This window comes from Phacochoerus africanus, chromosome 7 (genome assembly GCF_016906955.1).
Source record: "Phacochoerus africanus isolate WHEZ1 chromosome 7, ROS_Pafr_v1, whole genome shotgun sequence".
In the NCBI taxonomy this organism is placed as follows: Eukaryota; Metazoa; Chordata; class Mammalia; order Artiodactyla; family Suidae; genus Phacochoerus; species Phacochoerus africanus.
Window position 1 is genome coordinate 9089937 of NC_062550.1, and position 24166 is coordinate 9114102.

At 47.6% G+C, this 24166-nt stretch overlaps 1 long non-coding RNA gene across 2 annotated transcripts; it reads left to right on the forward strand.

Moving 5' to 3' along the window:
* Positions 1–606: 606 nt before the first annotated feature.
* On the forward strand, positions 607–21920 carry LOC125131644 (uncharacterized). Of its 2 annotated transcripts, XR_007136002.1 has the most exons (4): positions 607–715; positions 1015–1067; positions 3702–3933; positions 21837–21920. It is a non-coding gene; the product is annotated as an uncharacterized LOC125131644 (long non-coding RNA). The 2 variants fall into 2 exon arrangements; XR_007136001.1 differs by having other exon boundaries at positions 607–1067.
* Positions 21921–24166: the final 2246 nt, after the last annotated feature.

Genomic DNA, 24166 nt, shown 5'->3' on the forward strand with positions numbered 1-24166 from the left:
GGAAGAGAAGACTGGTCCAGTCACTGATTCCCTCATCTGTTCAACAATAGCTCATAGCACCCACTTGGAGCCTCACTTCGGGCAGGAAGTTGGGGTGTGAGGGTGAGCCAGGCTCCCTCCTGCCCTCAAGACAAGCACAGTCTGGATCCATTGTGACGCCACCCCCTGCATCCCACAGACCTCCTCCTATATCTGCCTGTGGACCCAGAAGTCCGGACTTTTGCCCCACCAGCTATGTGGGGGGGTGTCACGCTGATACCGGCCGTCAAGTTGGGGTGGAATCAAGGGTAGTCATCAGTCAGCCATTCATCAATAATCAACTGCAACCTGCCTTCAACGGATCAAGCGTGCTGTAATTGTTTTTACAAAACCTTGCATGTCCTTCAAGCTTCACATAGCCCAAACAATGAGGGGTTTGCCCCAATTGTTTTTTTAGGAACTTGGAGTCAGCTGTGTCCAGTTTGAGCTCAAGCCAGTTACGATTGGTTAAGATCCCTGAGCCTCTTACTGGGCATGCGCGAATGTATGCGCTCGAGGACCTTTTGAGGTCAGAGGGTCCGAAACTCCACCTCTGCGCGTGCGCGGCCGCCATTTTGGACACGTGCCCACGGCGGCCCCTGTAGCATAGCTGGACCCGCACAGACTGACGATCCCCTCACCTGGCTCTTGTCTCCAATCACCGTTCCCCACGCTGCCCGCGCCTCAGCTTTATCTGGTAAAGACACAGAGCCCGCACCTGTTCTCCTGCGTCCCCGCCTGGCTGCCTCCTAAACAAGCCCTTTTTCTGCTGCACACCTTGGCGTCCCGACTGTTCGCTCCCTGTGCATGGGGCAAGCGAACCTGGTTTGGCAGCAGGAAGGCCATGCCCAGGGGTGCGGCAGGACAGAGAAGGGGGAAGATGTCTGCTGGTGGCCAAAGTGGCAACTCTGCACCAGAGGCCGGAGGGGACGGCGCTGGCTACCTTCCGGGGCCAGTCCTGGCTGCACTAACAGTCGTCGCGCGCTTTTGTTGCAGAAACCGTGGCCCTGGAAGGAGACGAACGGCACCCGGAGATGTGGAAAAGCAAGGTTTGTTCAGCACGGGCGCGGGCTCAGAGGCGTCACCTCCAGAGTCTGAGCACTGGGTTTTTGTTCTCAGCAAAACTGTTCTCAGTTTTACACCATACTGTTTTTCCCATGTAAGCAGCCCGGACCTATCCCTTCCCCAAGCAGACGGTGTTCCTGCCTAAAACACTGAGCAAGCAAGATTGCAAAAGCGAAACTGATAAAACAATGCTTGGAGCGCCTATTAGCAGGGCTGCTCTTTGGACGTGGGGCACGTAGTTGCTACATAATTACAAGAAGGATGGTATGAGGCGAGCAGAACAGAAAAGGTTCCTAGCTATGTTTTCAGACAAGGCAGGGGGTTGTCTCTTAGTTAAATCTCCTACTTCGCTCTCAGGGGCTTCCATCTTTGTTGTTTCCACCTTGCCAGCATCTTTAGTCTAAACTTGTTGGGAATAAAGGTGTAGATGGAGAAGATCCAACCCAGAGCTTCACCTTTTCCTGCACTTGAGGGGTGTCTGCTTGTCCCTGGCTGACACCTGGCTGTGAAGGACATCGGTGTCTAGCAAGACAGTGTCACTGGTCTGTTACTCCAGACAGTAGTAGGGGTAAGTCTAGTGCTGCCCTTTGGCCTGTCACCAGTTTCTGTGGTGGCAGCTGAAGACCTCTGGAGGCACCAGGGGCAGAGAAAAGGAAGACGCAGAACACTCTGGGGGTCCTTGCCTGCACTGGTTCCCTTTGGAGCCCCCAACCACCTGGGACCAGCCAAGAAGGTTTTCATTCCTTTGCTGGTGGCCTCTAGGCTGCTGTGCCGCCCCCCCCCCCCATTTAGCCTGGTCCATGTGGCCACGTCTCATCCTTTGTAGGTCCCTTAGGGACGTGGTCACCCCTGAGACCCAGGGCTCCCCTTCTCAGTGTGATGGCCTCCCCCTGACCTGGCCACTGACGCTCTTTCTGGCCCCCAGTTCACGGGGCTTCTCCCCCTGCCCATCCCTCGGGCACCTCCACCCCTACCGGTGCCCTCTGGATCCCTCCGCCTTTAGGGAACAGTGGTTGGCCACCATGGGGCTCTAACTGGGCGATGAGCCCAGGAGTGGAAGGTCAAGCCTTCATCTAGAGTGATGGAATCACAGTAAAATCGGGGACTTTGTTCCAGAACAGTGGTCAGAACCTGGTTTGGGGCTGAGCTCCTCTCAGCCAGTGGGTTGGCTCCTGTTTTTCACCAGACCAGGGACACCCCCAAATGCAGAGGAGCTGGGAGATGACGGCCCTACACCCTCCTATTGGGAGAAGAACTCCAAGAGGATTTTCATAGGGACACGTGTCTAAGTTTACCAAAACTGTCAGTGTCCAACTCCTGGGAAATGTTCTAGCACCATCTGTCCAAAGGGCCAGGGAATTTATACAATTCAGTGTTGCTGCTTTATTGACAATACCAAAAATCTGGAAACTACCTAAATGTGTTCCATTAAGGGGCTGCTTAGATCAAATAAATTAGAAAATAGCCACCCATAGACTATATTTACACGGTCTTTTGAATATTGATGTGTTCATTTCAGTATTTGAATGTTATGCATTTATCATGAATCTTTACAACTTTGAGGAAATGTTTATGACCTCCTATGGGAGGAAAAGCAGGATGTCTCAAGTGCAATGCAGTTTATGAACTGGAAGCCAGAGGCCAGCCCTGTTCCCAGGGCTGTGCCTATATTCATCGTTTAATCCTTTGCCCACCCTGAGCTTAGTGCTAAGGCACAGAGAGGGTTAGTCACTCAGCTGAGGCCACACAGGTAGGAAGAGTTGCTGGGAGTTGAACCCAGGAAGTCTGTACCCACAGCCAATGGCTTTGATGGATGTACTCCGTGTCTTTGTTGTAAACGTTGGGAAAAAAAAAAAAAAAAAAGGCAGAGGAAACACAAGAATATCCCTAGACTTCTGAGCTAGAAGTCAGGCGTGACTGAGCTTCCTGAATCTTAAAGCTGAAAGGAGATGGGGTTTGGGGTGGAGGTGGTGATGGGCTTTTTGTGTCCATTTCTGAAGTTGGGGAATGAGCACTTGGTGTCCACACAGTATCACGTTTAAATCTTATAAATGAAAGAATATCTATATTGAATTCGTCATTAAACTTTTTTTTTTTTTTAATCTTTTTAGGGCCATACCTGCGGCATATGGAGGTTCCCAGGCTAGGGGCTGAATCGGAGCTACAGCTGCCTGCCTGCCTACACCACAGCCACAGCAATGCCACATCCGGGCTGCATCTGTGACCCACATCACAGCTTGCAGCAATGCTGGATCCTTGACTCATGACCAAGGCCAGGGAATCGAACCTGAACCCGAATCCTCACGGACACTAGTCCGGTTCTTAACCTCCAGAGCCACAAGGGGACCTTCCCGTAATTAAACTTCTAAAAAGCATTTTAGTGGTATACTTATAATTTGAAATGGGAGTGACTTAGATCGTAGATCTTAGAAAGTTCTGTCTTCGAAACTAAAGGACAAGTCGACTTCTTTTCTGAAAAGTGATTGTTTCCTAATAGGAGACTCTGTAACTTCAGCTGCCTCTACAAAGAAGCTTTAAAAAAAAAAATTGTGTCTGAGATAAGGATATGGCTTATGTAAATTGTTATATTAACAGAAACTCTTGGTTACCAATTGCAGGCTTTCTTCAATCATCCCAGGCAAGGTATTTCAAGCATGTGGGCTGAGAGGTGCCCACGGGCTCAGAGGCCAGCTCTACTTGGCGACCTTCAGTCCCGAGAGCCTCCGTTTCTTCACCTGCGCAGTGGAGGCGAGAGTCGTGATCTTCGCGGCTGGGCTGGGTGGAGGCTGAAGTGAGCCACTCACTCCTGCTCAGACTGAAGACGAGAACCTGGGGGACGGTCAGGGCTCAGTAAGTGTTGCTCATTTTCACTTATTTCTGCTTCGGTGTGAGCCCTTAGTTTACACCAGAAATGTTGTGATGACCAGGTGTCATCAGGTTATACGGTGATATGGTTGCACACACTCAAGGATCCACGGCACCAGAGACAGAAACTAAAGGCAAAACACGGGGGCAGTGACAGAGAGTCAGGGGTGACCAGAGGGTCCAGCCCAGGAGACTGCAGGCGTCCAGCTGCTCTGGGTCAGCATACTGGAGGAGAGAGCAAACCTCAGGACCCGGGTGACACCTCTCAGCTATGGCTGGCCTGACGCATTTCTTTCCTTTTTCCCTTAATCTTTAAATTTAGTTTTAATTCTATAGATGAAACTGTATTTAATGATATTGATGAAAATGGCAACTCAGGAGTTCCCGTTGTGGCGCAGTGGAAACGACTCTGACTAGGAACCATGAGGTTTTGGGTTCGATCCCTGGCCTTGCTCAGTGGGTTAAGGATCTGGTGTTGCTATGAGCTGTGGCATAGGTCGCAGATGTGGCTCGGATCTGGCATGGCTATGGCTGTGGTGAGGGCCGGCAGCTGTAGTTCCGATTAGACCCCTGGCCTGGGAATCTCCATATGCCTGGGGTGCGGCCCTAAAGAGCAAAAGAGAAAAGAAAATGGCAATTCAGAATCCCACAACAGCCTGATGTGTTCACAGACCCAGCGATATGTGAGTACACACGTTAAGTCATATCTGCTTACAAGTCTGGGACCCCCATCCAGAGTTCGGGGCTCATGAACATTCAGACACATTTGAAAAGTTAAATATCAAGCTAAAAAATAAAGGAGAGCCATCAAAATTGAGTAAATGAGGCATTCAAGGGGCATCATTCAGAGATAAAAAACAGAAGTGAATTCTCCAGGAGTTTCCACTGTGGCTCAGCAGTACCAAACCCAACTAGTACCCATGAGGACACAGGTTTGATCCCTGGCCTCTCTCAGTGCATTAAGGATCTGGCGTTGCCATGAGCTGTGGTGTAAGTGACAGACACGGCTCAGATCTGGCATTGCTGTGGCTGTGGCGTAGGCTGGCAGCTGCAGCTCCGATTGAACCCCTAGCCTGGGAACTTCCATATGCTACAGATGCAGCCTAAAAAGCGAAAACAAAACAAAACAAGAAGTGTATTCTCCAGGTAAATTTTGTTACCTGTGTATTGTGCCACAGTTTTCAAAGCATATTCTTCAAGGTAGTTCCCGTGAGGCACTGCTGCAGCGGTCACACAGGTTGCACTTGCGGCGTGGGTCAGTCCCTGAGCCAGGAATTCCCACATGCTGTAGATGCGGCCGAAAAAGAAAAAGTATATTGTTCAAATGATATTCAGCATGTCAAATACCAGTCAAACATAAGGAGAACATGCTGGGCTGGATGTCTATAATAGAGAAGAAAAACATTTCAGCTACAAATGAATGAGAGCTAAATACCCTCTAAGAATTGGCTGTTTCCGATTGACCATCAGGTTCGGTGTACATTTCCCACCAGGGTCCGGGCCAGGGCTTAGTGTGGATGACGTTGCTGTGGAATTCACGGCCAGCTTGTACTTCACCTTCCTTTGCACCAGCAACCCAAGATGAGCTCTGCAGACACACTAATTTTTTTCTGTTTTTTTCTTTTTGGCTGTACCCTCGGCATAGTGCAGGGATCGAACCCATGCCACAGCAATGACAATGCTGAGTCCTTACCTGCTAGGCTACCAGTGAATTCCTAGACATGCTAACTCTTAACCTGAGCCTCTAGCAGCCTAGAAGAAAGCCAGGTGCTAGATTATTTTGCCAGGGCTCTCTGGGGCTTTCTGGTTCCCTGTTTCACCCAGACCATGGAGAAGGACATCTGTCCTACCTGTCACAGGGTGGCATCCAAGCTCCAGCCCTCTCCCTGTGGTCTCACAGGTGCACCTGGGCTGTGCTTTCAGGCCCATAAGGCCCACTAAATATTTAGCTGCACACATGCTAACTCTTTTTCTTTTAACATTTGAATCTTTAAGTTGTTGTTTTTCAAGTTCAAAAAAAAAGGCAAAAGCAATCCTCGTGTTTTTCTATGGATTTCTATCAAACCTATATGTTACTTTAGTTTAATTCATGCCTTATTAAATTTATTACAAAGTATTTTCTATGGGGTTTGTCCCTCTGTGAATAAATTAACAGGTATTCCTGTAAGGACATGCACCATTAAAAAAACAAAATGAAACCCAGACACCAATGGTCAATTAATCTTTGACAAAGGAGGCAAGAATATAAAATGGGAAAAAGACAGTTTTTTTAGCAAACATTACTGGGAAAACTGGACAGCCGCATGAAAATCACTGAAACTGGAACACACCCTCACACCATGCCCAAAAATAAACTCAAAACGGCTTAATGATTTAAATGTAAGACAAGACACCATCAAACTCCCAGAAGAGAACATAGGCAAAACATTCTCTGATATTACGCCTACAAATGTTTTCTCAAGTCAGTCTCCCAAAGCAATGGAAATAAAAACAAAAATAAACCAATGGGACCTAATCAAACTACAAACTTTTGCACAACAAAGGAAACCATAAAAAAAAAACAAAGACAACTTACAGAATGTGAGAAAATAGTTTCAAATGATGCAACTGACAAGAGCTTAATCTCTAAAATATACAAACAACTTACACAACTCAACAGCAAAAAAGCCAACAACCCAATTGAAAAATGGGCAAAAGACCTGAATAGACATTTCTCCAAAGAAGATATACAGATGGCCAAGAAACACATGAAAAAATGCTCAACATCACTGATTATTAGAGAAATACAAATCAAAACTGTCATGAGGTACCACCTCAAACCAGTCAGAATGGCCATCATTAATAAGTCCACAAATAACAAATGCTGGAGGGGGTGTGGAGACAAGAGAACACTCCTGCACTGTTGGTGGGAATGTAAGCTGGTACAACCACTATGGAGAACAGTATGGAGGTACCTTAGAAAACTATACATAGAACTACCATGTGACCCAGCAATCCCACTCTTGTGCATATATCCAGACAAAACTTTCCTTGAAAAATACACATGCACCTGCATGTTCATTGCAGCACTATTCAAAATAGCCAAGGCATGGAAGCAACCTAGATATCTATCAGCAGACGATTGGATTAAGAAGATGTGGTGTATATATACACAATGGAATACTACTCAGCCATAAAAAAGAATAAAATAATGCCATTTGCAGCAACATGGATGGAACTAGAGACTCTCATACTAAGTGAGGTAAGTCAGAAAAAGAAAGACAAATACCATATGATATCACATATCTGGAATCTAATACAGGGCACAAATGAACCTCTCCACAGAAAAGAAACTCATGGACTTGGATAACAGACTTGTGGTTGTCAAGAGGGAGGGGGAGAGAGTAGGAGGGATTGGGAATTTGGGGTTAATAGATGCAAACTATTGCCTTTGGAATGGATAAGCATTGGGATCCTGCTGCATAGCACTGGGAACTATGTCTGGTCACTTAGGATGGAGCATGATAATGTGAAATAAAAGAATGTATACATGTATGTGTGACTGGGTCACCTCGCTGTGCAGTAGAAAATTGACAGAACACTGTAAATCAGCTATAATGAAAAAAATAAAAATCATTAAGAAAAAAGTGATGGAGTTCCCTGGTGGCCTAGTGCTTAAGGATCCAGCTTTGTCACTGCTGTGGTGCAGGTTCAGTCCCTGGCCTGGGAGTTTTTTGCATGCCTTGGATACAGCCAAAACCAAACCAAACCATGCAAAACGACAAGAAAATCCCAAACCAAAAGCAAAGATGTATTGTCATTTTTACCAATTCCAGGCCTCCCAAACACCACTGCTTTTACTTTATTTTTGTGTCCACACCTTCGGCCTATGGAAGTTCCCCAGCCTGGGATCGAACTGGCACTTCAGCAGCAACCTGAGCTGCTGCAGAGATGACACCAGATCCTCAACCCACTGGGCCGCAGCAGGAACTCCCACCACTGTTCGTAACTATCTAACTTCCATAGTCATTTCCTTATGGCTACATGATGTGCCTGTTCTCCTGGGTCTTCATAATTTTTTTTTTCTTTTTGTAGCTACACCTCCACATCTAGAAACCTGCCTCCCTCATTAGCCATATTCATTCAGCCAACACAAATTTTATTGAGCAGCTACTAGGTGCCACTTGTTATTCCAGAGGCTAGATGTACATTGAGCAAAAGAGAAAAAATTCCTGACTCCACAGTCTGCCAGTCTGTCTACCAGTTCAAAGCCCATCTGCGCTCTGGCGCTCATGCCCTCTCCCTTCCAGTGGGTGTCACTTCTCTGGTTTTCCACATCACGCTAACACTGCTGGACCATTCCCATCAGCAAACCACACGCTCAGGGATCCCCCACCGTTAAAAACTCTCCTTCGAGTCACTTCTCCCTCCATTCTTTTCATTCCTGCACAGAGAAAAATATGTATAAACACATGTCTATCAAAGAGTTTTCTGGGAGTTCCTGAGCAACTGGAAGCCTCACTCAAGGCCAGAGATCTGCTAGTCCTGGTGGAGGGGGCAGCCCAGCATCCCGCCCACAGCACCAGGGACAGAATCTGGCGCCTGTGTGCTCTGGGTGTGGCTTTGCCTCCCTGGGCCTTGGTTTCCTGGTCTGTCAAAAGCGAAGTAGTATGGAGTTCCCTTTGGTGGCTCAGCAGGTTAAGAACCCTGGTATCCATGAGAATGCAGGTTCGATCCCTGGCCTCGCTCAGTGGGTTAAGGATCTGGCATTGACGCAAGCCAAGCTCGTGGGTTGCAGATGCAGCTTGGATCTGGCGTGGCTGTGGCTTAGGCCAGAGGCTGTAACCCTGATTTGACCCCTAGCCTGGTAACTTCCATATGCCTTGGGTGGGGCCCTAACAAGTTAAAAAAAAAAAAAAAAAGGGTTCTGCCTGTTCTGTCTGTTCTGCTTCCTGCTGCCTGTCTGCTTTCATCCCCTGACATTCTGTGTCCCCAGCACTCCAGGGAAACTGCTCTTGACAAGGTCACCAGTGATCCCCATGTTGCCGGAAGAAAGGGACATTCTTCAGGGCTCCTCTTGTCCCTCCGCCCAGCAGCAAGTAGCACAGCAGCAAGTGGTACAGCTGAACACAGCCTCCTCCTTGACACGCTGTCCCCTCCCATATGGTGACACCCCATCCCCTTGTTTTCCTCCTGCTTCCACTCACTTCCCAGCTCCTCTCCTCACCTGCTCCCTGTGCACACAGCCCACATCTCAGTCCCGGTGCTTCCCTGAGCTCGACCCTCAGGTACCAGCTTCCTCCTGGGCATCTGCCCTCAGACGTCTGATGGGCACGGCACACTTAACCTTCCCACGAGTTCTTTGTGGGATATTTTCCCCCAAAGCTCATTTTCCTCAGGTTTCCCCAGCTCTATAAAGGACATCACCACTTACCCGCCAGCACCAAGCTTGTGCCCAAACCCGAGGGCATATCTTGTTTCGCCTTTTTCCTAACGTGTAATCCATAACCAAGTTCTGCTAATCAATGTTACCTCCAAACTCACTCGGTTAATCTCCGTTCCCACGGCCTCCCCTGTCACCCCTTTCGGGGCTGATGGAGGAAGCTTCCGGCTTCCACTCTTCTTCCCACTGTTCAGGGTCCTCAGAGGTGCTGGAGGGAGGATTTGTTTTTTAATTTGGTTGCTTTTTAGGCCTGCACCCATGGCATTGGAAGTTCCCAGGCTAGGGGTCGAATCAGAGCTGCAGCTGCCTGCCTACACCACAGCTACAGCAACACCGGATCCTTAATCCACTAAGTGAGGCCAGGGATCAGACCTGCATCTTCATAGATACTAGTCAGATTTGTTTCAGCTGTGCCCCAGTGGGAACTCCTGGAGGGAGGGTTTAAACAGGAGGCAGGGAGCCTTGATTCGACTCCTTAAGGACTCCCTCAAAACACACACATAGAGGAGTTCTGGACTTGGTATGTGATCTAAACTCACGCCATGCCCAATTCCCGTGGCCTCCCTGTCCCCACACCTTGCTCCCCAGACACTCTTTTCCGCTTCCTTCTTGCCTCAGGGCCTTTGCACTTGAGTTTTCTCTGCCTGGAAAGCTCTTCCCCCAAGGTCCTTCCAGGACTGACTTTTTCTCATTCTCTCTGTCTCAGCTCAGAAGGCACTAGCTCTGTGCACCCTCTTTAAACAGCTCCCCACCACCCGTTAGTCTCTATTAAAGCATCCTGTTCATTCCCTTATAGCAACTGCCTCGATCTGGAATTATCTTACCCATTCCCATATTTTCTTATTTCCTTTCTGTCTTCCTCCCTTTACTCAAATTTGTACCCCAACACCGTGGACCAAGCCTACCGGACAGTAGGTTCGAAATTAACATTAGTCAAAAGAATGAATATTAGTCCTCCCCCCCCCCAAAAACAAACAAACAAACAATAGGAGTTCCCAGTGGCACAGTGAGTTAAGAATCTGCCTGCGGCTCAGGTCGCTGCAAAGGCTTGGGTTTAATCCCTGGCCCAGCACAGTGGGATAAAGGATCCAGCATTTCTGCAGCTGTGTCATAGTTCACAACTACAGCCCATATTCAGTCCCTGGCCCAGGAACTTCTATATGATGTGGGTGCAGGTAAAAAAATAAATATTTTTAAAATGAATAACGTGGAGTTCTTGTTGTGGCTCAGTGGATTACAAACCCCACTAGTATCCACAAGGATGCAGGTTTGATTCCTGGCCTCGTTCAGTGGGTTAAGGATCCAGTGTTGCTGCGGGCTGTGGTATAGATCACAGATTCGGCTCGGATCTGGCGTTGCTGTGGCCGTGGTATAGGCTGGTAGCTGTGGTCCCCATTCGACACCTAGCCTGGGAACCTCCATATGCCGTGGGTGTGGCCCTAAAAAAAAAAGAATAATGAAATGGTGAAATGAAACACAAGTTATCTCTTCCTCCACAGAGGAGGGAGATTACAGAGGAAGCGGGTTGGTGATAAGAAAGACTCTCAACTTTCCTGTGGGCTGTCTCTGTATCTCTTGTTTCATTACACAAATACTTCCCAGATCATTAAATGCTGATACAGTCACTGCAGAAGAAGTTTCCAGGCTGACAGAGACAAGAGAGCTGGGTTCCACCTGCCAGGGCCAAAGTGCACCTGGGCATCGACTACTGCCTGTAGAGACATGGCTGGGAGGAGGAACTCTGGTCCAGGGCCAACTGGCAGAGTCCCACATCGGAAACAGGACAGCAGGGCATCGCTTCACCCGGTGTGATAGGGTCAGGCTCGCTCCTGTCCCCAGGTTATGTAAAGAAAAGCAAAACAAACCAACCCAACGGAAGGAGACAAAGTGGTGAGAGGTGAGCTCCTGACAACTGGACCCAAAACGATGATGAGTCAGGATTTGTTCGTCGCCCCAGCAAAGGGTTTTCAGGAAAAGGCAGATTTCAGCCTGGGCTCTGGAAAGCCCTTCTTGTTAGCAGGTCCCCTGGGCCCCCCCACCTCACCCCTGTGGCTGGTCCTCTGTGTGAGGAGAGGCTGGAAGCAGGAAGTTGCAAAGTAGGGGTTATGCAGCAGCAGCGCGACCAAGGCTGAGGAGCCCACAGTGAGGCCCAGGGCCCCCAGCCTCTGCGGGAGCCAGAAGCGTCATCTTTGCTCCCCTGGGGGGTGACGTCAGCTCCTTCCCCTGAGCCTGGGACCTGTCTGGGGGCGCCTTGACCGCTCAGCTTCTCCAGCCCCCTGCTTCCCCCGTCAAGGCTTCTGACCTGGGCTTTGTGTCACTGGATTCTTTTCCACCTGTGGTGCCAAGCCCTGTCGTTCCTGCCTTTGCAAAGGCTCGGGGCCTCCTGTACCTCTGTGACCACTGGATAGATGTGTGCTCACCTTCTAACTCCGAAAACTGATTTTAAGGCTTTCGGAAACCCTGGAATAAGCTAACCTTTCCGAACGACGACTGGGGTGGAACTGAAACTATGTCGAAATAGATTTAAAAGGTCACACCACGTGCAGAGACAACATCCTCCCTTATGAGACCACAAAGCCAAGCTGTGGCGTAGGCCGGCGGCTGCAGCTCCTGTTAGACCCCTGGCCTGGGAACCTCCATATGCCACAGGTGCAACCCTAAGAAGCAAAAAAAAATTAAAAATCATAACTTTCTCATTAAAACGACACACGCGATGAAAATATGACAACATAGACAGCAAGGTGAAGAGAGTCTGAAGAGAAAATCGTACTCAGGAAGTCACGTGCAAACTGAAAAGGAGGGACGTGCGGAAGGAGCGCCGCGAGCCCGCTTTCACGGGACGGCTCCGCTCCCGGCGACTCGGATCTTTCTCAGAGTCTCAAAGCACAGCCTGCCTGTTAGGCGCAACTATCAGCCACTTGGTTTTAGCGTTTCGTACAGGTTAACCCATCATTTCCTCCAACAATGAAAACGCACCTTCCTAGCTCTGGGGAGACTAGAGCTGTGCCTTTTCCTCCTGATTCGTGCTCCCAGGTCTGGTTAAGCTGCACTTCGCTCACGGCTCCTGTGTCTCTTCCCACCTGTACTCGCACAGCCTAGGGCACTTATTTATAAGGGTACAGGGCAAGGCAACAACACAGGGAAGCAATGGTGTGCGCCCTGGTGTAGCGACAGAGCTGGTGTTGCTGCAGGCATCTGGGTCTGTGCCAGCTGGCCCAGCAGAGCCGGCCTTGGAGGTAGGAATGGTGCTTGGCTCTGCCGACGGTCACATCCCACAGTAAGAACTGGGTGTCTACCCCTGTCGGCTACTGCGCTGAGACCTGGGGTACAGCAGGGACACGATGGCCAGGCCCCTTTCTCTCACATAATCATAGCGATTAATTCTGTACAAAGGATTAACAAAAGAAAAGTCAGAAACCACATGATCATCTCAGGTGCCGAAAAAGCATTTGACAGTGTTCAGCATCCATTCATGATTAAAAACTCTTACCAAAGTGGGTATAGAGGAAACATACCGTAACATCACAAAAGCCATTTATGACAAACCCACCGCAAGCATAATACTCAATGGGGAAAAGCTGAAAACCTTTCCACCAAATTTCTGTAGAAAGGAGTGGCAGGCCCACCTGAGCACAGCAGCACATCACGTTGAGAAAGATGTGACAGAGAGGTAGATAGATGGTAGAAAAGGAGACAGCTAAGTAAACGATGGATAAACAGATGGTAGATGGAAGATACAGACAGTGGATGATGGGTATAGGTAGACAGCAAAAATAACAGACAAGAGAGATGCTAATAGAGATGATAGATGATTGCTAGTGAGAGAACCCTTGAATATTAAAGCAAAGGAAGGAACTGCTTGCAACAGGTGAATTTGGGTAAAGGGTATATAGATGCCTTTTTTTTTTTCTTGTCTTTTTGCTTTTTCTAGGGCCACTCCCCTGGCATATGGAGGTTCCCAGGCCTAATGGGAGCTGTAGCCACCGGCCTACGCCAGAGCCACAGCAACGCGGGATCCGAGCTGTGTCTGCGACCTACACCACAGCTCACGGCAATGCCGGATCGTTAACCCACTGAGCAAGGCCAGGGATCGAACCTGCAACCTCATGGTTCCTAGTCAGATTCGTTAACCACTGAGCTACGACGAGAACTCCTATAGATGCCCTTTATTATGCAGCTTTCTGCAAGTTTGAAATAAAAGTTTTAACAACAAAAAAAAAATAAAATGCTGTCTCTAGGTGGGAACACGGATGTTTTCTGTCACAATTTTTCTCGGCTTTTCAAATTGCCTGCAGTGAGTGGGGGTTGTTTTTATAATCACAGACATTCTTAAGGAAGAAAAGCCTCAAAGCCATCCTTTCTTCACTGGCCCTCTCCTGGGCAGACCTCGCCCTGGGCACGGTCTCACAAGGCCCCCATTGCAGGAGCCACGGCTTCAGTCTACGAAGAGCTGGGCAGGGAGGGGGCCGGCCCTCTGCCAGGTGTTGTGCTAGGACCAGGCGGCACATCCCACGAGCTGAGGCCGAGAAGAGAGAGGACTAGGCTCCAATTCTATGCTTCACGACTAAATTCTTTAAACTCCAAATCCCATGGCATAGCTTTCTGTTTTAACATGTTTGGGCTGCTATAACAAACCACCACAGGAGTTCCCGTTGCAGCTCAGTAGGTCCAGAACCCGGTATTGCCGTGAGTGGTGGTGTAGGTTTAAGACTTGGCTTGGATCTGGCATGGCTGTGGCTGTGGCATAGGCCAGTGGCTACAGCTCTGATTCAACTCTTAGCCTGGGAACTTCATGAGCCGAAGGCGCAGCCCTTAAATAAAAAGAAAAGGGAAAACACCATAGACTGGATGGCTTAGAAACAGTATAGGTTTATTGCTCAAAGTTCTAGAGTCTGGGAGTCTGCAATCTGGGTGCCAGCGTGGCTGGGTTCTGATGAGCCCCTCTTCCAGGTGGCAGACAGCTGACTTCTCACATCCTCATGTGGCAGAGAGCAGAAAGCAAGCACACTGTGTAGTGACTTTTTTTTTTCTTCTTTTTTAACACTCCACCTGCAGCATATGGAAGTTCCCAGGCTAGGGGTTGAATCAGAGCTGCAGCTGCCGGCCTAGGCCACAGCTCATGGCAAAGCCCGATCCTTAACCCAGTGAGCGAGGCCAGGGCTCGAACCTGCATCCTCATGGATTCTAGTCTGGCTCGTTACTGCTGAGCCACACTGGGCACTGGTGACTCTTATAAAGAAAGGCCTCGGAACCTCATCTAATCTTAATTACCTCCCAGAGGCTCCACTTCCTAATACATGATCAGAGAGGGGGGAGGGGGGTACACAAATTGCAGTCCATGATATCCCTCAATTTCACCAAGACTTCCCAGGACCCACACCTGGACAGGCTTGAGCCTCGCCCCCTCTCCGCTGGACCTGCTGGGGAGGGGAGTAGGCAGGCAGGGCACGAGGCTACAGAACTGGGGCACAGGGGACGTTTGCATCTCAGCTGCTGGGGCTGCACAGGCCCAGGGCACATGCCAAGAATTCCAGCAACCCAGAACCTGCCCACAGGCCTTCTGACTCGCTGGCTGCTCAACTCCAGATAAAAAGAACAGAGCAGGGAGAAGTTGGTTTGCTAATGGACACACAATGCACCTTTTCATCAGGCTGTGTGTGGTTCCTGATTCGGAAAGATGGAGGAGGGTGGGGAGGGCTGAGAATGCGTCCGCTGAGGAGGAGGAGGAAGGTGCTGTGAAGAAGGAGCATCGCAGAGCGAAGGAGTGCACGCTCAGGAAGCGGAAGTCAAGTGGCCAGAACCGGGAGGTGACCTTAGGGCCAAGAGGGAGGGAGATGGGGCTGAGCCGGCAGCGAAGTTAGAATGCAGCAAGGCTTTTAAGGGGATGATTCAGTGGCCTTAAATACATTCACAGGGTCTGCAACCGTCACCACCAATGTTTTCGTCTTCCCAAACTGAAACTCTGTTCTCATTAAACAGTAACTCTCCATTTCCCCTTCCCTTCCAGTGGCAAAACAAAATATGTAGGACAGTTTCCACTTCGTATCTGCAAGTCTTAATTTACAGTAATGAATGCTTTTCTGTTTTTTGATTTGGAAGGCATTAGGATTGCAGAATTAGCTGCCCAATTTCATTGAGCCACCACAGAAAAAAACGCAAATGACAGTCCCAACATTGCACGTTTGGGAGGATGGAGATGTTCTGTCTGTAGTAGTTTTAATTCTTTTAGCCTGAAATTTGGGGCTTATTGCCTTAGGAAAAACAAATCTGTTTCGGGTCTAACTAGATGGACCTCCATAAGCACAGTGAACAAGAATTCACAATGTGACAACTTTAAAGTCTGCTGCCGCTTCTACAAACAGAGGACTTGGGAATTTTGCAAGCTGCAAGGCTTAAAGACAGTTGTTTGTTAAACGGAACTGAGAGCAATCCTGACCCAGCTGGCACTACTTAATCCAGATGACCCAAGACTATTTTATAACCAGTTTTAATTTTTGAGAGATGGTTAACATCCATTCTACGCATGTTTTATGTGTCAGGTTAAGAATTCAAGGATACGTAAAACAGGGTTATGCATTACTACCGCTAAGAATATCATGAACACAATAAACCCCAGGTGCTTATGACAGTATTTCAGGTGGCAGCCTTGTACACAAAACCAATCCAGTGTCTCTGCTGTGTGGATATTTATCTGAAAGAAATTTGAGGAATTCCTGAGAAGAAAATTGGGGTCCGTTAAGATTGATAGAAAAGGCCAATTTGTTCAATTTTAAATGTTTGCTTTTAAACACCCAGAATGCATCATTTTCCATGCAAAGAAAAATAGTGCCCTTCTGAATAAGCATATCTGATCACACTACATGATTTTGAATGGGGCTAAGTCTTAGGGAACAAACTTGTGGTTGCCAAGGGAGAGGGGGCTGGGGGAGGGATGGAGTGGGAGGTTGGGGTGAGCAGATGGAAGCTGTTAGACACACGGGGGATAGACAGCACGGTCCTACTGGACAGCACAGAGAACTGTAGTCAGTGTTCTATGATAAACCTTAATGGAAAAGAACAGTTTTAAAAAGTTCTGCGTACACACACACACACACACACACACACACACACACACACACACACACACATATATATGTATAATTGAGCACTTTGCTGTAAGCAGAAATTAACACAATATTGTGAATCAACTATACGGCCGTAAAAATGTGTAGAATGAACCTGTGTCTGTGGTTAAAAGTTATTTTCTGCTTTACTCATTCCTTCAACAGCATTAATTTGTGAACTAAAGTTTACATTTAGTTCAGCTACATTTATGGCATAAGGTCGAAAGGACAGAAGCCTGGGCCTTGTTCACATCTCCCTCGGAGGCGTGGGTGGAGAATGAAGGCCACAGGTCTGGGCCTGGTTCACATTCCACAGCGCCCCGGTGTCATGCAATCCACCCGGCACCTAAGCCCCAGCCGCAGCCTCCTTCCTCAGAGAACAAAGTTAGCTGATCAGAGCTGCAGTTGCTGCAAGGTGACTCGTCTAATCACCTCTTTGGCGCTGGCATAAGCTGCCTGCTTGAAGTCAGAGAATACAGCCCTTACCCTAAATCATTGCTATTAACCTGAACACTGTGACTGGATAAGGTTTAAAGTAACTCAACTGCCGCCTCGCTTCTGCATCCCTGCTTGTGCATGCGCACCCCTCCCAACCTGCATGTAAGTTTGCCTTAATAAACTCGGGCCATTTCATTGTTCAGGGCTTCACACTCCAGCCACTTTTAGGCAGTGTGTGGCCCTGGCCAGTAGTAAAGGCTCCTCATTTGTTTTTTCTCGGTTGGAGTGGCTCTGTTCTTTTTTTTTTTGTCTTTTTTTTTTCTTGTTGTTGTTGTTGCCATTTCTTGGGCCGCTCCCGCAGCATATGGAGGTTCCCAGGCTAGGGGTTGAATCGGAGCTGTAGCCACCGGCCTACGCCAGAGCCACCGCAACGCGGGATCCGAGCCGCGTCTGCAACCTACACCACAGCTCACAGCAACGCCGGATCGTTAACCCACTGAGCAAGGCCAGGGACCGAACCCGCAACCTCATGGTTCTCAGTCGGATTCGTTAACCACTGCGCCACAACGGGAACTTCTGGCTCTGTTCTTTCACGGCACAACAAGGTCTCATTTCCAAACCAGTGGCACCAATTTTCCTTAAGTGTAACAGTGCTCAATTTTCAGCAACAATTATATTTATATATATATATATTTTTTTTTTTTTTTGTCTTTTTGCTATTTCTTGGGCTGCTCCCGCGCCATATGGAGGTTCCCAGGCTAGGGGTCTAATCGGAGCTGTAGCTGCCAGCCTGCACCAGGGCCAGAGCAACGCAGGATCCGAGCGGCGTCTGCAACCTACACCACAGCTCATGGCAACGCCGGATCCTTAACCCACTGAGCAAGGCCAGGGATTGAACCCGCAAGCTCATGGTTCCTAGTCGGATTCGATAACCACTGCGCCACAACGGTGACTCCCAACAATTATATTTTTTAAATATGATTTTTTAGAGCATAACATTTTACTCCTATTTATTTTCTCCTTTTTACTCTTTACCAGTTACAGTGTTTGAGAATGAAAAGTGAAAGCATTTGTCAAAATTAATGCTGGACAATACCATGCCTGTCCAAGTCTAAAATCTATAAATTAAGATGGTGATCCTACCAAACAAGTTTTGGAATAGATGTAAAATTTCTTCAGGCCCAAGAGCAAGGGTTTTTCACCAGTTCCCCGCTGAGTTGTTGAATATGTTAATGTTGGGAAAGAGGAAACAGGGAGAACTGTACCCACTTGGAGAAGCCACCACTAGAAAACAAATCACAGGTTGATGTCAAATGGAGCCCCCCCCAACTGAATACTGCGAAGAAAATGACAACCAAAAAACACAAGGTGGAGGGGAGCATGGTGAAGGTACCTAGACTTTTTTTTTTTTTTAATCCACATGGCTTTAGCTTATTAAGACATTTTACATTATTTTTCAAAGAGGATTTCAAAGCATCCGGGAGACATGCAAATTTTTGGAAAACCCTTCCTGGCAAATTCAGTTTGCAAGGGTCGTTCAGATGTTTGCTAAGGATGACAACGCCGCTTCTCTAGGCTGAGTGTGTTCACAGTGTCAGGTCCTTAGTGCTCTTACTCGGTGGAACCCAGAGGTCTGCGCGCAGAGTCACAAACAAGGGGGCTGTAGGAAAGGGAGGGGCATTTTCATTGCTCTCGAAAACAACCCGGCTCTAGCTTTTCAGATTTATGAGAACTTTGTGACTGCATCTTTCACGTGGTATCCTTGCCGCCTTGCCATATTCACAGAATCTCCCCGAACTTCTAATATTTCAGTTATGGTAAGAACATAAACATAGGTCCTGAGCAGCAATTATGGCACAAGATTGTGTTTTCAAAACCGTGGCCCCAGTTTCCCCGTAGTGTGAACAGCACTCGATTTTTAGCAGCAGTCCTATTCTTAAAGGGTAAGAATGGATTGGAGGTTGGAGTCTTGGTGCGGCCAAATCTGCCCAGCCGGCTCCTTAATTTTCCTTTGATGCCCGCCTCTTCGTGAACCTGCCTTACGACAGCCCAGCCTGGCTCTTGCTGCGGCTCCATCCTTCCGCCAGCAGCGCGGTCTCCGGCTTGGATGCCGGGGGCAGGTCCCCGGCACTCTGGGCTCCGGCTGCCGCCCGAAGAGGGCGATGGCGAGCCGGGGGCGCGCGCGGCGAGCGCCGAGGGCGGCTGGGGGTGGTCTGCGGCGGGTGCGAGGGCCGGGACGGCCTTCCGCGGCTCTGGAGTGAGCCAGGATCGCAGCGGGTCTCCCATCCCCCGGCCTCCCCGCGCCCCTCGACGCCCCCACCGCCACCCGGGTAGAGTGAGGCTGGAGCCAAGCACCGCCAGGGACCCGGCCGATTGCGCAGCAGCGCCGCGCGCCGGAAATCTCTGAATATTGCATAGATCCTTAATTACCACGGGAGACTTTAGGCCCAACCTTAGCTTCAGCTTTGTAAATGCTCTCGGGATTAGTTTTGTTTGTTGGAAATCCATACCAGTAAAGTGGTGCACTGAGAATATTCCTGATTTGGGGTGTGTGATCGGCAAACAGAAGATGAAAGAATGGCGACTAGAATAATGAAAGCTTGAAAATACCGAGTGTCCTCTCTAAAAAAGCCGGCCTCGGGGGTCGGGGATAGGGGGCAGGCACCCTCACGGGCTTCTGCGGGGCGCCGGTCAGGGTAAGCGAATCTGGCAAAGGGATCCGTGTTCTTTATTTATATGTACATCCACCTGTTTGGGTCAGAAGAGGCTAGTTGTGCTTCAGGAACAATCCTTAAAATCTCAGTGGCTAAATTAATGAAGTGTTTTCCTTGCTTATGTACATGGTAGGGGGTAGGAGACCCTCTGTTCTGTTGTCCTCACCAGCCTTCTGGATGGAGGCTGATGCCACGGAGTCTCCACCTATCACACAGCAACCTGCACACCACTCTCTTTGGCTCTTAAAGCTTCTTGCCTGGAAGTGACTTGTCGCTTTTGCTCACAGGTCATTGGCCAAAGCAAATCACATGCTCACACCTAGCCTCCAAGGTGAAACCTCACCACTAGCCAAAACATAATAGGAATATTCTAAAGTAGCCCTTAATGGCCGTCACATTATCAGTGTCACTGTGCTTAGCTAACTTCTTCTTTTTTTTTTTTTTTTTTGTCTTTTTAGGGCCACACTTGTGGCATATGGAGGAGGTTCTCAGGCCAGGAGTCCAATTGGAGCTACCGGTGCCGGCCTACACCACAGCCACAGCAACCTCAGATCTGAGCCGCATCTGCGACAGCACCACAGCTCACAGTGAGGCCAGGGATCGAACCCATAACACCATGGCTCCTAGTTGAATTTGTTTCCACTGCGCCATGACAGGAACTCCAGCTCACTTCTTTTTTAAATTTATTTTGTTGATGTGTAGTTGATTTACATCAATTTATTTTGTTGTTTATTTTGGTGATGTGTAGTTGATGTACAATGTTCTGTTCATTTCTACGGTACGGCAAGGCGATTCAGTTATACATATATACGTTCTTTTTCATATTCTCTCTTTTTTTTAATAGATCTTTTTTTTTTCTGTCCGCGCCTGCAGCATGCAGAGGTTCCCAGGCCAGGCATCCAGTCTGCACCACAGCAGCAACAATACTGGATCTTTAACCCACTAAGCCGCCAGGGAACTACTCATGTTCTTTTCCATTATGCTTTATCACAGGACATTGACTCTAGTTGTCTGTGGTATAGAGTAAGACCTTGTTTATCCACCCTATAAACAGTTTGCATCTGCTAATCCCAAACTCCCAATCCATCGCTTCCCCCATCTCCCTCCCCCTTGGCAACCACAAGTCTGTTCTCTATGTCTGCTTCTGTTTCATAGAAAACATATTTGTGTCATATTTTAGATTCCGTATATAACTGATATATGATATTTGTCTTTCTGACTTCATTTAGTATGAGAATCTTTAGGTCCATCTGTGTTGCTGCAAATGGCATTATTTATTTATTTTTTTCTTTTCTTTTTTTAGGGCTACACCTGCAGCATATGGAAGTTCCCAGCCTAGGGGTGGAAGTGGAGCTATAGCTTCCAGCCTACACCACAGCCACAGCAACGCAGGACCCAAGCTGCATCTGTGACCTATACCACAGCTCACGACAATGCCAGATCCTTAACCCACTGAGCGAGTCCAGGGATCGAACCTGCATCCCCATGGATGCTAATCAGATGCATTAACCGCTGAGCCCCAACAGGAACTCCATTGTAGACTTTTTAATGACGGCCATTCTGACCAGTGTGAGGTGGTACCTCACTGTAGTTTCAACTTGCATTTCTCTAATAACATAGTTTACTTCTTTGTGAAGGCCCCAGCCAAGAAATAAGCCTAGGAGAGGGAAAGAGGCATGATAATTTGGAAGAGACTACATTTGAAATTATTTCTAGGTCCCCATAAGAGAACAGAAGGCACAGCCTGGCAGAAGTTGGCATCATTATCCAAGCTGAGCAGAGGTATGAGTCGGCATCGGCACAGAGTATGCACCTGTCTGCCAGGCATACTTTACCTTACACACCTTACCTACCAGCCACCTCAAGCAAAGAGCTTCTAGAGAAAGGTGAGAAAGGAGGGAAAGAGACTTAAGAGAAAGTGTTAATGGTCTCACAATTCTGATACTTTTTTTTCAAGGACTTGCCTGCTCTCACCCATCTGCTTCCACCACCACCCCCTCATCACCCTCACTCTCTGCGCACACACACCATTGCATAGCTTCAGAACATCAGGAATAAAAATAAAACCTTGAAGCTACCAGTTAGAAGAGATATACTGCCTCGAAAGGAATGAGAATCAGACTAGCAGAGGGCTTCTAGATTGCAAGTTATTGTTTATGTTTGCTATTTTTGAGTGTCCGTGGTTACTGCTGAGTTGCCTTTTATCTCCAGGTCACAAAATGGATCAATGACTCGAAAGAGGTTCTTCGAAATGCAGAGCAATGATGGCAGCATAAGCTCTCAGAACACGGTAAGCATAATGGATAAATAGTTCTCCAATGTAACTTTAAACTAAGAAGCTGCATATTCTAGGATGAACGCATTCCTGGGTGATGATTTTACACATGTAGCCATAAACGAAAATTGTGAGTGTAAGTTCAATGAAAAATACTTGAAAATTTCATTTGTTAGACCAGCAGTCCATTTGTCCATAGTCCTCAATATGTTACCATTAAAATTAAAACTGTGATAAATAGTTGTCTGAAGCCATAAAAAAGGCTCCAGTATCTGCCCCCAAAAGCAACCAATCCAGGAGTTCCCTGGTAGCTCAACAGGGTAAGGATCTGGCATTGTCACTGCTGGGGCTTGGGTTGCTCCTGGGGCTTGGGTTAGATGCCTGGCCCAGGAACTTCTGCATGCCATAGGCATGGCCAAAAAAAAAAAAAATCCAGTTTTTCCAAAACAAACATGAAATATCACAAGATTAATTAACCTTGTTACTAAAAGTACAGAGGAGACCAAAGCTACAGAGGCATCATTCTAAGCTGCTGTCCTCTTTTAAAAATGCACATAAAAGTCAGTTATACAATTACCAAGAAGGCTGTAAGTCAGCTGCAAAAATAATGATAAAGACTATGCTTGGAGAGAGAGCCAAAGCGACTATTGACAAAACTCCTTTATCAGATAACACTGTGGGACATTGCACAACATCAAGAATACCCCAAGTAGAAGAGCAATTAGTGTGTACACATGCTGGCGAATACTTCGCTTTTCAGCAAAAGCCAAAACTGCTCACATGTGGGGTATGGAACCAGCCCTTGGCATATATGGGGTTCAAGCACGAAGGGAAAAATGCTGCCTGGCTTGTCATTGTGTTTGTTGTGCCAAAGTATGATAAGAGGCTTCTCACTGATATGTTGTTTACTTTGTGAGTCATGTGCTAGAAATGGTACTTTGGGATCAGTGCCAGAGTTGCAGCAGCCATGGCTGCCGAAAGCAAGGGCTCTGCTACGTGAATAAATGAGGGTGCTCTTTTACACACGGCTTTATTCACAGAAAAGAGTTAATGGTCAACAAAATGCATCTGGACCTTGATTCAGGGGTAAAGGAAGTAAAAAAACAAAACAAAACAAAATGTCACCTAATCCTGGTAAAATTAAATGCACATCTTTTTAGCATATTGTGAGAAGAAAATCAGGTAGTATACAGGTCAGTATGCTTTCAGTCAGGGACAACAGAAACCCAATTCCAAGTGGATTAAACAATAAATGGAACTAATTAGATCATTTGTGATGTCAGGGCTCTGGCTCCATTTCACTGCAGGTGCCTTGGCTCTGTTCTCTTCCTCATATTGGCTTCTTTTCAGACTAGCTTCCCTTGTGGTAGAAAATGGTTATAGCAGCACCAAGTCCCACAGTTCACCCTGCACTCTCCAGACCAGCAGAGTGTAGCTGTTCCCAGAAAAAGTCCTGAGGTTCACTCTGATTGGATGGACTTAGGTCACATGTCCACTTCTGAACCAATCACAGTGTGGCTGGGGGGGTGTCGAACCCACTGATTGCTCCACCCCTGGTCTAAAAAAAGCCCCCAAAGTGCAGCAGAAAGAGTGGGAGAGCCATCTTACTGATAGGAAATTTTTCTTTTTTTAAAATTTAATTGTATTGAAGTATAGTTGATTTATAATGTTGTGTTAATTTCTCCAGTATAGCAAAGTGATTCAGTCATACATGTGCCCATATCCATTCCTATACAGCTCGTCACAGAACACTGAGCAGATGTCTTTGGCTTTGTAGTAGGTCCGGGCTGATCATCCATCCCATATACAGAAGTGCCTTTGCCATTCCCAACCCCCTGTTCATCTCTCCCTCCCCCCACCCTTCCCCTTTGGTAATCATAAGTTTGTTTTCAAAGTCTGTGAGTCTGTTTCTATTTTGTAAATAAGTTCATTTGCATCATTTTAAAAATTCTACATATAAGTGATACCATATGATATCTGTCTTTCTCCCTCTGACTTACTTCACTTAGTATGATAATCTCTAGGTCCATTCATCCTCAACAAAATATCAGCAAACCAAATCTAATAATGCATGAAAAGGTTCACACATTATGATCAAGTGGGATTTACCCCAGGGATGCAAAGATCCTTCAATGTCCGCAAATCAATCATTGTGATACGCCGCATTAGCAAACAAGAATAAAAACCATGTGGTCATCTCAGTAGATGCAGAAAAAGCCTTTGACAAAATGCAACACCCATTTATGATTAAAAAAAAGCCTCTCCA